Source organism: Cryptotermes secundus, unplaced genomic scaffold (genome assembly GCF_002891405.2).
Source record: "Cryptotermes secundus unplaced genomic scaffold, Csec_1.0 scaffold310, whole genome shotgun sequence".
Taxonomy (NCBI): domain Eukaryota; kingdom Metazoa; phylum Arthropoda; class Insecta; order Blattodea; family Kalotermitidae; genus Cryptotermes; species Cryptotermes secundus.
Genome location: NW_019734354.1, coordinates 1181536 through 1193037, shown reverse-complemented (window position 1 = coordinate 1193037; position 11502 = coordinate 1181536). Strand labels below are relative to the sequence as shown.

The window sequence follows — 11502 nt, the reverse complement described above, 5'->3', positions numbered from 1 at the left end:
CATTCGTTAAATTATCTGTGTTACTGTTTACGTCGAATTTCTAACACACGCGTTCAGCACGCGGGGAAGAAGAGGAATGACCAAGCCGATTTTGTAGCGGCGACAGTGTAGACTGGTATTTGGAACTCGCTCAGTTATAATCTCTGCTCGGATATCGGCTATCTTCATTGAGACTTTTGTTAGGTTGGCAGGCTTGTTCATAAATACGTAAGGTTCGAGGCTGTTCTCTCGGTTCTCTCTCTCTCTTTCTCTCTTTGACTTTCGTCTTGCAGCCATCAGTGGGGTAACATTCGAGCAAGCACAATCTGTGGGAGTTCATGGTTCTAGTTGAACAAAGTCCACTACAAGAAATCGTCATTATCAGAAGGTAAGCCCAAAACAAGTTCTCTTGCTTTTCCACATTTCTTCCATGCAAATTCCAGCATTGCACATTGGTTACACGATGACGGCTTCCTTTCGGATCCTTTCCAATTCATCGTTGATCAATCGTCATGTAATTCTACGCTACATAGTCTAGCTACTGGTAGCAGCATCGCAAGTAACCTATAGCAAATTCAAACGGAAGGCTGGAGAACTTTGCTTGCTTGTAGTAAATAATCACGGATACCACGTACGGCTTTATATTCACGAATATAATGTTTGGGCAAGTTATGTACTGTTCTTGAGGCACGCGGTAGCGTAGTTGGTTGAGGCACTATGCTATAAGCCGGAGGGTCGCGGGTTTAAATCCCGATGAGGTCATTGGATTTTTTTCAATTGACCTAATCCTTCCAACCGCAATATGGCCCTGGGGTCGACTCAGCCTCTAACAGAAATGAGTACCAGGAATATTCTTGGAATATTCTTGGGAGTAAAGTGTGACCGGCGCGTAAGGCTGACAACCTTACCGCCATCTATGAGCCGATTGTCTAGAAAAATGTTGGAACCTCAGCATCTTACAACCATATGGGCCTCCACGTCCTGTTACAGGGATACTCTTAGTTTACTTACTCCATGTACTGCTCTGGAGTATGCTTTGCTACTCTATTCGCTGAAGGGTGATACTGTCACTGGTATTAGAGACTATAGACGGGGTTTGGACTGGTGTATCGATTTATTGAACACTCACAGGTAGTAACTACTGTACAGTTAACTACGAGTATAACAGTCTGACTGGTTTACACGTATACAATTTGCATATTATTGTAACTACAGCCCACAAAACAAGTTTCTATTATCTGCTTCCACTAGTCGTTGCTGGGTAACGCATCTTAGCTGATTAACACTTCACAACTGAACTATGAGCTCTCTTACGAATGAATCAATCGTGAATGACGGCTCCCTTGCGGTTTTCTGTTACTAGTGGGGTGGGACTAAGTCCCCTGTACTGCGGCCACTTCTGGCCTATTGTACCAGCCCCATATGATAGGTGAGGGTGATTGTGGAGCAATTGGTGGAATGAAGACTGGTAAGGGAAACCGAAGTACTCGAAGAAAACCTGCCCCAGCGCCACTTTGTCTACCACAAATCCCACTTGACCAGACCCGGGATCGAACCCGGGCGGCCGCTGTGGGAAGCCAGCAACTAACCGCTTGAGGTATGGCGCGGCCCCCCATAGCGAATTAATTACGTGTCCACCCTTTTATAACTTCAAGGCGAAACGAATATAGGTCACCATCTCAGACAGTTCCTCTGTTATGTTTATCCGTTGCTACGAAACATGCCTAGCGACTTGTAGCGAGCCGTTTTCTATCAACGGACTATTCCGCGTCTTCCATTGTCACAAGAAGGTATGTTAATCTAGTAGCGAGCCTTTGTCTAGCAAAGGTCTATTCCGCCTTCTGGCAAGAGTACAGTGATATTGAAGATATCAGAGTTGTTAGAAACAGTGGCTTGTGACGAGGGCCAAGGAATTTTGAAGTAATGCAGAATTGCATAATTTCTAAGAATCATTTTATATCTTTGACAGCAATGGAGCTTAATGTTGATGAATTTGAATTGGGAGGGCTGCATGAGGAGCACGTATTCGCAAGTTGAAAATTGGAAACCATCTCGACATGAAGACTTACGTCCAGATAGTCAGTCCGAGAACCTTCCGGAAGAATGCTGATTTCTATCCAGCCGTCCGACAAACAAAAAATAAGAGATATTCCTTAAAGTTTCCAATACGAATGTACTGTTTCTTTACTTATGATATGAATTAGAAGTCACCTGCACTAATATACCGGTAACTGCCTCACCGTAATTGCGCCACTGCCTAGCAATGGCTGTTTTTTTTCTCCATGTCACAGTACGGTGATCATCCATGTTATCTAGTTGAAAATTACTCTAACTTACTCCGACATTAATAACACAAAAGCCTGCCCTTTGACCCTGTGCTATGAATGAATGTATAAGGGATGGGCCTTCTTGGCCCTTGCATCGCGACCACAGTGATCTATTGTGCCTTGACCCTATGCTAAGTCTTCATACTTTCACAACCATATTTTCTGTCTTTATATAGTATTTCCTCTCTACAAACTGGTCGACTTTCAAGATGTTTCTCTACCGAAGTTCATTACATTTATTATATCCTAGTCTCACAGATCCGAACTACAGCACATTTGTGTATATCAAGGCTGTGACGTAGATACAAGCTTAATATTTTTTTATACTCTCAGTAGTTACATATATATATGCCGGCTTGGAGCTTTGTAATGGGAGATAAAGAAATGCAAATCTGACAAGGAATAAAAGACCGACAGAAACAAAGGCGAATGGAGAAGGAATTAACATGTGCCTAGCTTTAGAATGCGCACGCTTGAAATATTTGATAATGATTGTAAAACAGTGCTCCCATAAATCAATTTTTTTCATACTTCAAACGGCGCAACCTTCGCTAATTCCTACAGGTATTACCAGACATGCGTTGAACATGGTTGCCAGGCAACGTCGTTACCATCTCAGACTGTGAAATATTACACAAAGCTTATATCCTAGATTTTGCATTGTGAGAAATATCACAAGGGCTTCATGTGAGGTTTCATTAAGGCTTGCAGATCTTCTAAACTACGCACCAGCTCAGCAAGAGAAAAAAAAACGTCGAAGTAACTGAACTGGTAGTAGCTGCTGAAAGTTCAGTATTGCCAAAATAAGACAAGTTGCTGTAATTGGAACGCTTTGAACTTGAATGCAGGAATATTCGCTTCACACGCCATGTTGAATGAGATTTTCCTTGGTTTTCCGTAGTCTCTCCAGGACATAGCCATAACAGTACCTTTAAATAGGTCAAGACTGATTTTTTATCTACATAACATATGTATAATTTAGGGGGCATGCGGAAGTATAGTTGGTTGAGGCACTATGTTACAAACCAGAAGGTCGCGGGATCGAATCCCGATGAGGTGGAATTTTCAATTTAACTAATTCTTCCAGCGGCAGTATGGTCCTGCGGTCGACTCACTCTAACAGAAATGAGTACCAGGAATATTCCTGGGCTAAATGGAGGCCGGTGCATAAGGCTGACAATCTTACCGCCGTCCCTCTAGGTGTTATGATACCTCACTTACACTTCCTAATCAACTGGAATAACGGAAACACCATTCAGTGTGAAGTCTACAAAGCCCAGAATTGTTAGAAAGTCTCAGTAGTCCCGTGGGCACGCGGTAGCGTACTTGGTTGAGGTACTATGCTACAAGCCAGAAGGTCGTGGGTTGAAGTCCCGATGAGGTCACGGGATTTTTTTTTCAATTGACATAATCCTTCCAGCTGCACTAGGCCCTCAGCCTCTAACAGAAATGAGTACCAGGAATATTTTCGGAATTTTTGGTAGTAAAGGGCGGCCGGTGCGTAGGGCTGACAACCTTACCGCGATCTATGAGCCGACTGTCTAGAAAATGTGGGAACCTCAACATCTCACAACGCTATGGGCCTCTACGGAGTGTTACAGGGATACAAAAAAAATCTAACTGCACGACATTATAAGCCAGAGGTCATACTCATATTAATTATCGCTGTGAGAGCCTCACATTCAACAACTTTAATTTCCTTTCTAAGTAGAGTCTTATGCCGTCCTTTAGCAGATTTGCGGTTCATTATATATGCATAAGTTTTAACATGGTAGTACAGAAATATGCGGAGGACATATAATATTGTAACGTGTTTGGACACTGATCCCACTTCTGACACCAGTGTAACGTGTTCCGTTACTGAATAGGCCGTAGAGATGGTTAATTGGTTTATTTAACAATCTTCAAATAACGGCTACAATTAATGATAACAATATTACGGGTTTCCACACTTTACAAACCCTAGAACAAAATCTCTTAACACTCTCTTCGAGGGTCTTCACGTACTAATAATGCGGGAGCTATACAAGTCTCCCTGAATTACACTCTCCAGATATGACTGGTTATCACTGGTTATCGCACACGCGGCTGTTATGTTTCAACTAACTGTGAATAGCCTTCGCTGCTTCTTATGTAGCCTCGATCGGACAGTTGTTGCCTGGTGCCTTGTTGCTAGCCACGCTGTCCGGAGTTGTTGACGGCTGCCTAGTAACCGCGATATCCCTCGGTGACGTCACCGCGTTGACTTGCGTTGCCTAGCGACCAGGATGCTAGGACTCGGCTAACATCGGCTCGCTTCGGCTTCGCTCGGCGCATCACGGCTGGAGGAGGGTGGGGGGGGGAGGGGCGTCATTCAGAGCTCAACATGTCACAATATAATATAATATAATAATAATACGGAGGACATGACTGTTTAGGTTAAATTCTGCAGAAGAATAGCTGAGCTAGGAAAGGAACTGGACTATATTGTGTGCGATTCGTGACTTTGTTTCCGAAACCTGCTATACCTTGACCTTGGCCAAAGAGTCTTAACCGGAGCGAAAGACCGAGATTAATGTTTACACTTCGTCATACCCCGGAAGGCAGTAAACTTCATATCTGTCGCTGTGAGAACCCCAAATCACACGGGTCTTATAAACAATTCGTAATGAGCTGTCACATTATTTGGAAGTACAAAATGGTAGTGCAGCACCATTTCGGCCAATCTAAATGCCAGTGTGGTTTGCTATATGCGGTCCGCAATACGCTGTAGACAGCGTAACTTGATCTTCTAGTATACAGACGTTTAATAACGTATTGTTCCGTTTGAGGGAGAGAAATTGTGGGGAAAACCATGCCAACTGCCTGGTACGTACTTTCAAGAACGAAAATTTACCTGGATCTGAAAAATACTCACTGGCCCAATTTTTCGTGAGCAAATCGTTGATTCAGGCTAAGATGGTAAGTTCCATGAACCAGTGTGGACAAATTTGGGGGATTTCTCATTTTCTGATTGATTGAGGAGCATAATTCGAAGGAATACTCTGGGGTCCACCTGAGCTAGGAGTATGATTTTGATTAATCTAGCCAGACGGACAGCATGAGAACACAATAACCATTTCGAACTTTATTACTATATTAGCATTTGCTTGAAGACAGAAGGAAACAAAGACAACCCGTGTGGAGCTGGTGGGTCGCAGGGCTACGACTGTCTTGCCATTAGTCCGGGATCTAGAGAACATAAAGGTCTCCTGAGATTTCCCTAAGTGTGCCGTTGCTTTACTGCTGTGAAGACATTGGACAAAACAGTACACTGTTTACATTGATTGATTACGAAGTGGACGAGGGAGAAAGAATTTCCAGAAAGTGTTTCATGCGTTCCAGTTTAATGTTCCCTGAAGAGAAAGAGAGACAGACAGACATATGAAAGATGATTAAGTGGAGTACTGACTGACAATCTTTCTAGGGGTGTAAAGAATATTTTTCCTGCATTGTAGAGTAACAAACAATGATCTTCGTCCCTCTGGTGGAGGAATGTTTCAGAGAAGGTAAAGCTTTAGGAGCTGAAGAAGCTGAAGTGTCAGGAAACGAACTTCATTGCGAGCAGAGGAAAGAATTTGACCTGGGGCGCCACTGGCTATATTTGAAAATTTTATATTATCATTGTAAGGGCTACATTGGTGCGAAGTTTAGCTTTAACACTGCGAAGAACACATTATGGATAAATTTTTATGTTGACATATGAAGCATGTAGTACAAACTGAAATTTGGGTACCTACTCTAGGACTAAGGAAAGTTACGAAAACCTGCTTCGGTCCCTGCTCCTTTGTTTCTACTAGCCTAACGTGACCCTAGGGGCACGCAGTACAGTAGTTTGGTGAAGCGCTTTGCTATGAGCTGGAAGGCCTCTGGTTAGATTCCCGATGGGGTCGTTGGATTTTTCAACTGACTTAATCCTTCCAGCCGCACTAAGGCTCTGGGGTCGACTCAGCCTCTAAAAGAAATGAGTCCCAGGAATCTTCCTGTGGGTAAAGGGCTGGTCTGTTTTGTGAAATTCTCAAAGTAAATTTTGAACGAAATTTAATTTCTAGAATTTTAGTTTACATACATAATTTTAATTCGCTTCTGTGCCATGGAGAAGTTGAATAAGTGAATAAAGCTCTAAAAGATTTAAAAAAGTTTCTGAGAAGGCAGAAGCAATAGGCACGCAGCAGACATTTCCAAAGTGCTACGAATTTTTCTGCACCGCAAGAAAATTTCTAAGTGCAATACCATGAAGCTAAAAGTTTGCCAAACCGTTTTCACCCATGGCAATAAAATTGTTCAGCTTCGTGAACTAATGACGATCTTATTCACCCAGCGGATAACGGGAGAGCAGGAAAATATATTGAAATTCAATAATAATAATAATAATAATGATAANATCGAAATTCAGCGAATGTGGAATGTGAAATGTTTTGTGATACCAGTGATTATTGGAGCCACGGGTACAGTTACCAGAGGGCTGAGGAAACATTTGGAACTAATTCCTGGTAAACACTCCATAGATTCACTGCAAAAAACAGCTATCCTGGGAACATCACACATACTACGGAAAGTGCTACAGTGCGAAGCTTGAAGCCTGAGTGGTGAGGTGCATCACTGGTCCAAGCAAAGGAATACCAGGAAATAAACCTGTGACAAGAGATGACGATGATAATAATAATAATAATAATAATAAATAAATAAATATATTTTCACATGTAGACCCGTTGCTAGACAACGACCGTGAAAGAAGCAGTCATACAACAGCCGTTGCTAAACAACGGCAAAACAACCAAGCTTGTTTCCACGGCAAAAATTTTAAGCGACAATGGAACGGTATTTTTTGTGGGGTCCGTGCCGAGATGTTGTAAGATGGAGATTTAGTATCATTTGAGTCAGTTGGTTTGTGAGTCGGTGAGTTTGTACAAGACGGCTGCCGTCCAATCGTTGTGAGAAGCTAGTATCTGAGGCCGGGGATAATTCGGGAACCCAGAGGAAACGGCATGTCCGCCGCTGGAAGCCGCTTCCAGGCAACGATCACTGAAGACATGAGTGTGGACGTTAGTGTGTGTGTGTATGTAATTGTGAACTGTAAAGTGCAGTCACGCTCTGTATCAAAGAGTCTAATATGTCCCATCATCAAACCAAAACCCGTCTATAATCACTCAAATCACGTGACAATATTTTTGTGGAACAGCTAACGTTACCAGTGCAAAGACAAATTTTCAGCCACTAAGTGAGGAAAACAAGCTGATTTTACTCTTCGTGACCTTAACCAGCCCAATTTACGCTATACAATAATATTTATGAAACAGAATTTTAATTGTTCATAATAATAATTGGTATATTTGGATATTGTTTAAATTTAGATTTCCTCCATGAATCCTGAAGAGAGGGAGCAGATATCTGGTTTGCCCCTACCCCCTGCTGGCGGCCATGTATGACCACAACCTCCACTTCTGGAAGATCGGGAAACGCGCTCCTGGTCTCTATGTATGAGCATTGCCAACTTTTACTTCTGGTGGCCCATTAAGAGGACTGATTACGCTCCTCCCTGTTCATGTTAATCTTGTTTGATCGGGGTATTTAACAAACACGGACGGTAAATTCTGATCGTATCTCGTAATAAAGCAATATATGGGAGCGCGAGGCTTTATCTGTTCTCTAACAAACCTCAAATCGATGAGTACAAAATTCCTATCAGTGGATTCTACGTTTTCTAACCGTATCTAAACCACACATGCTATTAATCCTTCCAATGTGCACATAAATCGCTTGAAATAAATGGTGGTGCTGTGAAGGGTAGCCGAAATCAGTCGTTAAGCACCCCCCTTTGCATGTCTCTTCATATGAACAGGTTCACACTTCTTCCTCGAGTTACTTGAAATTGTCATGAACACGTTTGGCTTATGATTACATACATCATTCAAGTCAAGTCAAGGAGGATGAGATGGGCAAGGTATGTAGCACGAATGGGAGAAAAGAGGAATGCATATACGAATATTGGTGGGAAAGCCAGAAAGAAAGAGATCACTGGGAAAACCAAGGCTTAGATGGTTTGACAATATTCAACTGGATCTTAGAGAGATATGATGGGATGGTATGGATTGGACTAAACTGGTTCAAAATAGGGACCAGTGGAGGGCTGTTGTGAACACGGTAATGAACTTTCAGGTTCCATAAAATGCTGGGAAATTCCTGAGTAGCTGCAGAATTTGTGGCTCCTCAAGAAGGGTTCATCTCCAATAGTAAGTAAGTATGTACGAGTACCTCGTTCAACTTTGAAGCCTGGCGTTCTTCTAAATAATATTTAAAAGTTTAGATTCTACCTCACAGAGATTACTCCATTAAAAGACCATTTGCTTAATACTGTTTCGAGAAATAATCCTGTTGTTTGGGGGCGAATCATACATAACTTAAGCCCACTGTGGCTAAAATACAGGATTATATAATGTTAACGTAGGTGGCATCTGTAGTAACCACTAGTATTCAATACTTTATGGTAACAAACATGGATCAACTTGCTTACTTCAATGTTCTGGAAGCCCCAGGTTCGAATGTATCATGACACTCGCTACTAGGATTGCCCTCTTCTTGTCTTTACTCGGCCCCTTCAAAATTAAGCTACAATCACAAACTCGAAATATCACAGCCGCAACGGGTGCGACGTGACCTCATTAAGTGACAGCGGAGTAAATTACTAATTAGCCAACTGCATTCGTCTAACTAAACGTCGCAGCAAAGTGGAAAGCGTCCTTGCTTTACTTTCGGGAAGTGAATGGTTTGAAGAGTCAGTCAGGACTGAGGGTATTCTCTGGTTTCTTTCAGCTCTGGACCAATAATGACTTGTCCTGAAATTGTCCGCGACAGTTACTTTCCAGACCCGTATCACTTCAATATTCGCAGAGTAACTCAGCATTCACAGCTACATAACATACTGATTCTCAACATTATGCGGATCCTATAGAATGACAGGCTACGGAGTATAACGCAGATGTTCGATTCCCAGCAAGGGTAATATGAATAGTTCTGGTTTTTTTTTTTTAACGAGTACCGAAGTTATAGATGTCGGTAAGCGGCCTCCGTAGTCTAGAGGTAACGTTCCCACCTCATGACTCGTGGTACGCGGGTTCAAACCCGGCGGAGATCGTGGAATTTTTAAGGGCAGAAAAATTCAGGGAACAAGTCCTCCGGGAGGGACTTTAAGCCGTGGGTCCCGTGTCGTAGCTTTACGGCACGTAAAAGAACCTCATATCTCCAAAGGAGGTCACTGAGCCAAATTCAATGACGTTTCCCACCCAACAGTAGTCTCTAACGCCTCTGATAGATGGGGGAAGCATGCCAAGCCAGTTGAGGCCGAACTCGCTGGCTCGGTCGGGACTGATGGTACGCACCAATATCTGTAGGGTATAGAGACTGGTAGAATATCATAGAGGGAAGCACAACGGACCAATACTGGTCTCAGTGCATGGGGAAACCCACCCTCTCTAATAACTAACTAACTATAGATGTCGGTGTTATGATGCTTGCAGCGCGAAATTCACTACTGTCGGATATCAAGTTATTTTTTCATTGTCTGAGTTTATGTTCAGTGAATGTGAGTAAGGTATAGCTGTTTATCGATTACATAAGCGCACAGTTTTTCAGAGTAGGCACACAGTTCTGAGAACATTTGTAGACATCCCTCATTCAGGGCCCAGATAACTATAACAACACCATTTTTCACACGAAATTGCCCGGTCGGAGGACATTACCAAACATCTCTTATTTGAAGTCCATTAAAAATAATTTTTTCCAAACCTTAACTAGATAATCTTGAATTGGAGAGAAACAATTGCAGTACAGAATAATGTTTAGTATGACTTCAGCAAGGTAAATAAATGGTTAAATCTGTAGTGAAAAACATTTCCTCTTTTACATGTAACTTAAGTATCAGGCAGGCATGGAGCGAAAGCTATGGGATTTCAGAACTGAATTAGTGCCATGTTTGATTAGAGTTCTAAATTTAGAAACTGCATGTTTGATGTTCGTGTTACACTTTGGAATTGGTCTAGGTTTCATCCTGGAGATTAAGCTGTAGTCTGTAACGCTTTAACTGTCAGCAGCAAACCTTTTGTTATTGTGGGCTAACATGAACGTTCGTAGCTGAGAGTGGGAAGGGAAAGGGTAGCCATTTTCATCAATTTGTGCTACGGAATAAGAAGAACGCTGATGCCGTGATATGTTTCTGTTCACTGTGTTCTCTTCATCAAAGAGAAATTATCAATTATCTTGAATTTTGAGGAATGAGCTGCAGATGTCTGATCAAACAGGCTGCATAGTCAAACAGGATGAGAGAATTTTATTTCCTGGTTAATAGCACATATTGCCCGAACTTCTTCTCTCATTTATTTGAAGAGTTCTGTCTTCTGGGTTATAACGCCGTGTTAGCCTGTGATCTTTCACTGATGTTCCAGAGGAAGGTACTGCCTCTACCTTTAATATGGCACGTATAAATCGAGCAACAAACAAGAAAAAACTCCAAGCTGAATATATTCCACCGATAATGTGGCGATATATATCGGACTAAACAGCATTATATCCCAGAAAATAATTTGCATTTCATAGTCACCTTTGCGAGAATATTACCTCTAATATCCTGTTTATTTATTCGTGAATGATATTTTTATTAACTAAATTAGTGTTCAAATATTCGCCATAATTCGGAAAGACTTATTATTTATGTTTATATTATCGCGTTTTCCTACTTTCCGGTGACGAGTTGTCAACCTATATTTAGCTTCCTCTACGTTTTATTCCAGACCACTCTCCTTGCTAACGCCTAAGAGAACTCCTGCATTTTTCTTTATGATACAGTAGTTCCTCAGACTTACGACTTAATGTTTTCCCGAAAATGGGTCGTAAGTGGAACATCATAAATTAAGTTCATTATGACTTAGGGCGTATAGGTTTGCTTTCCTACGTCATAAGGCTCGGAGTCATTTTTCAATGCATAATACGCTATCATTCTCTTATAGAATCTGTAAAGAGACATGAACATTTAATTATTATAAATATTAACAAGAAATAATCTTCTAATTTTCTTTGATACAACACGGACCTCATAGAAAACTACGCGTCCAAAAATTCTTCTATTGTGTGTATATTCGTTGCCGCAGTAACATTTTCACCGAGTCGTTGCCTAGCAGCGATA

The 11502-nt window shown here is 41.8% G+C and overlaps 1 protein-coding gene across 1 annotated transcript in view; it reads left to right on the top strand.

Annotated features, from left to right (window-relative positions):
• The first annotated feature begins 299 nt into the window (after positions 1–299).
• Positions 300–11502, top strand: part of LOC111868839 (agrin) — a 922237-nt gene continuing 911034 nt past the window's right edge. The window contains exon 1 of the mRNA XM_033753190.1: positions 300–367. The gene's annotated coding sequence lies outside the window, so the exon portion shown is untranslated. The remainder of the gene's footprint in view (positions 368–11502) is intronic.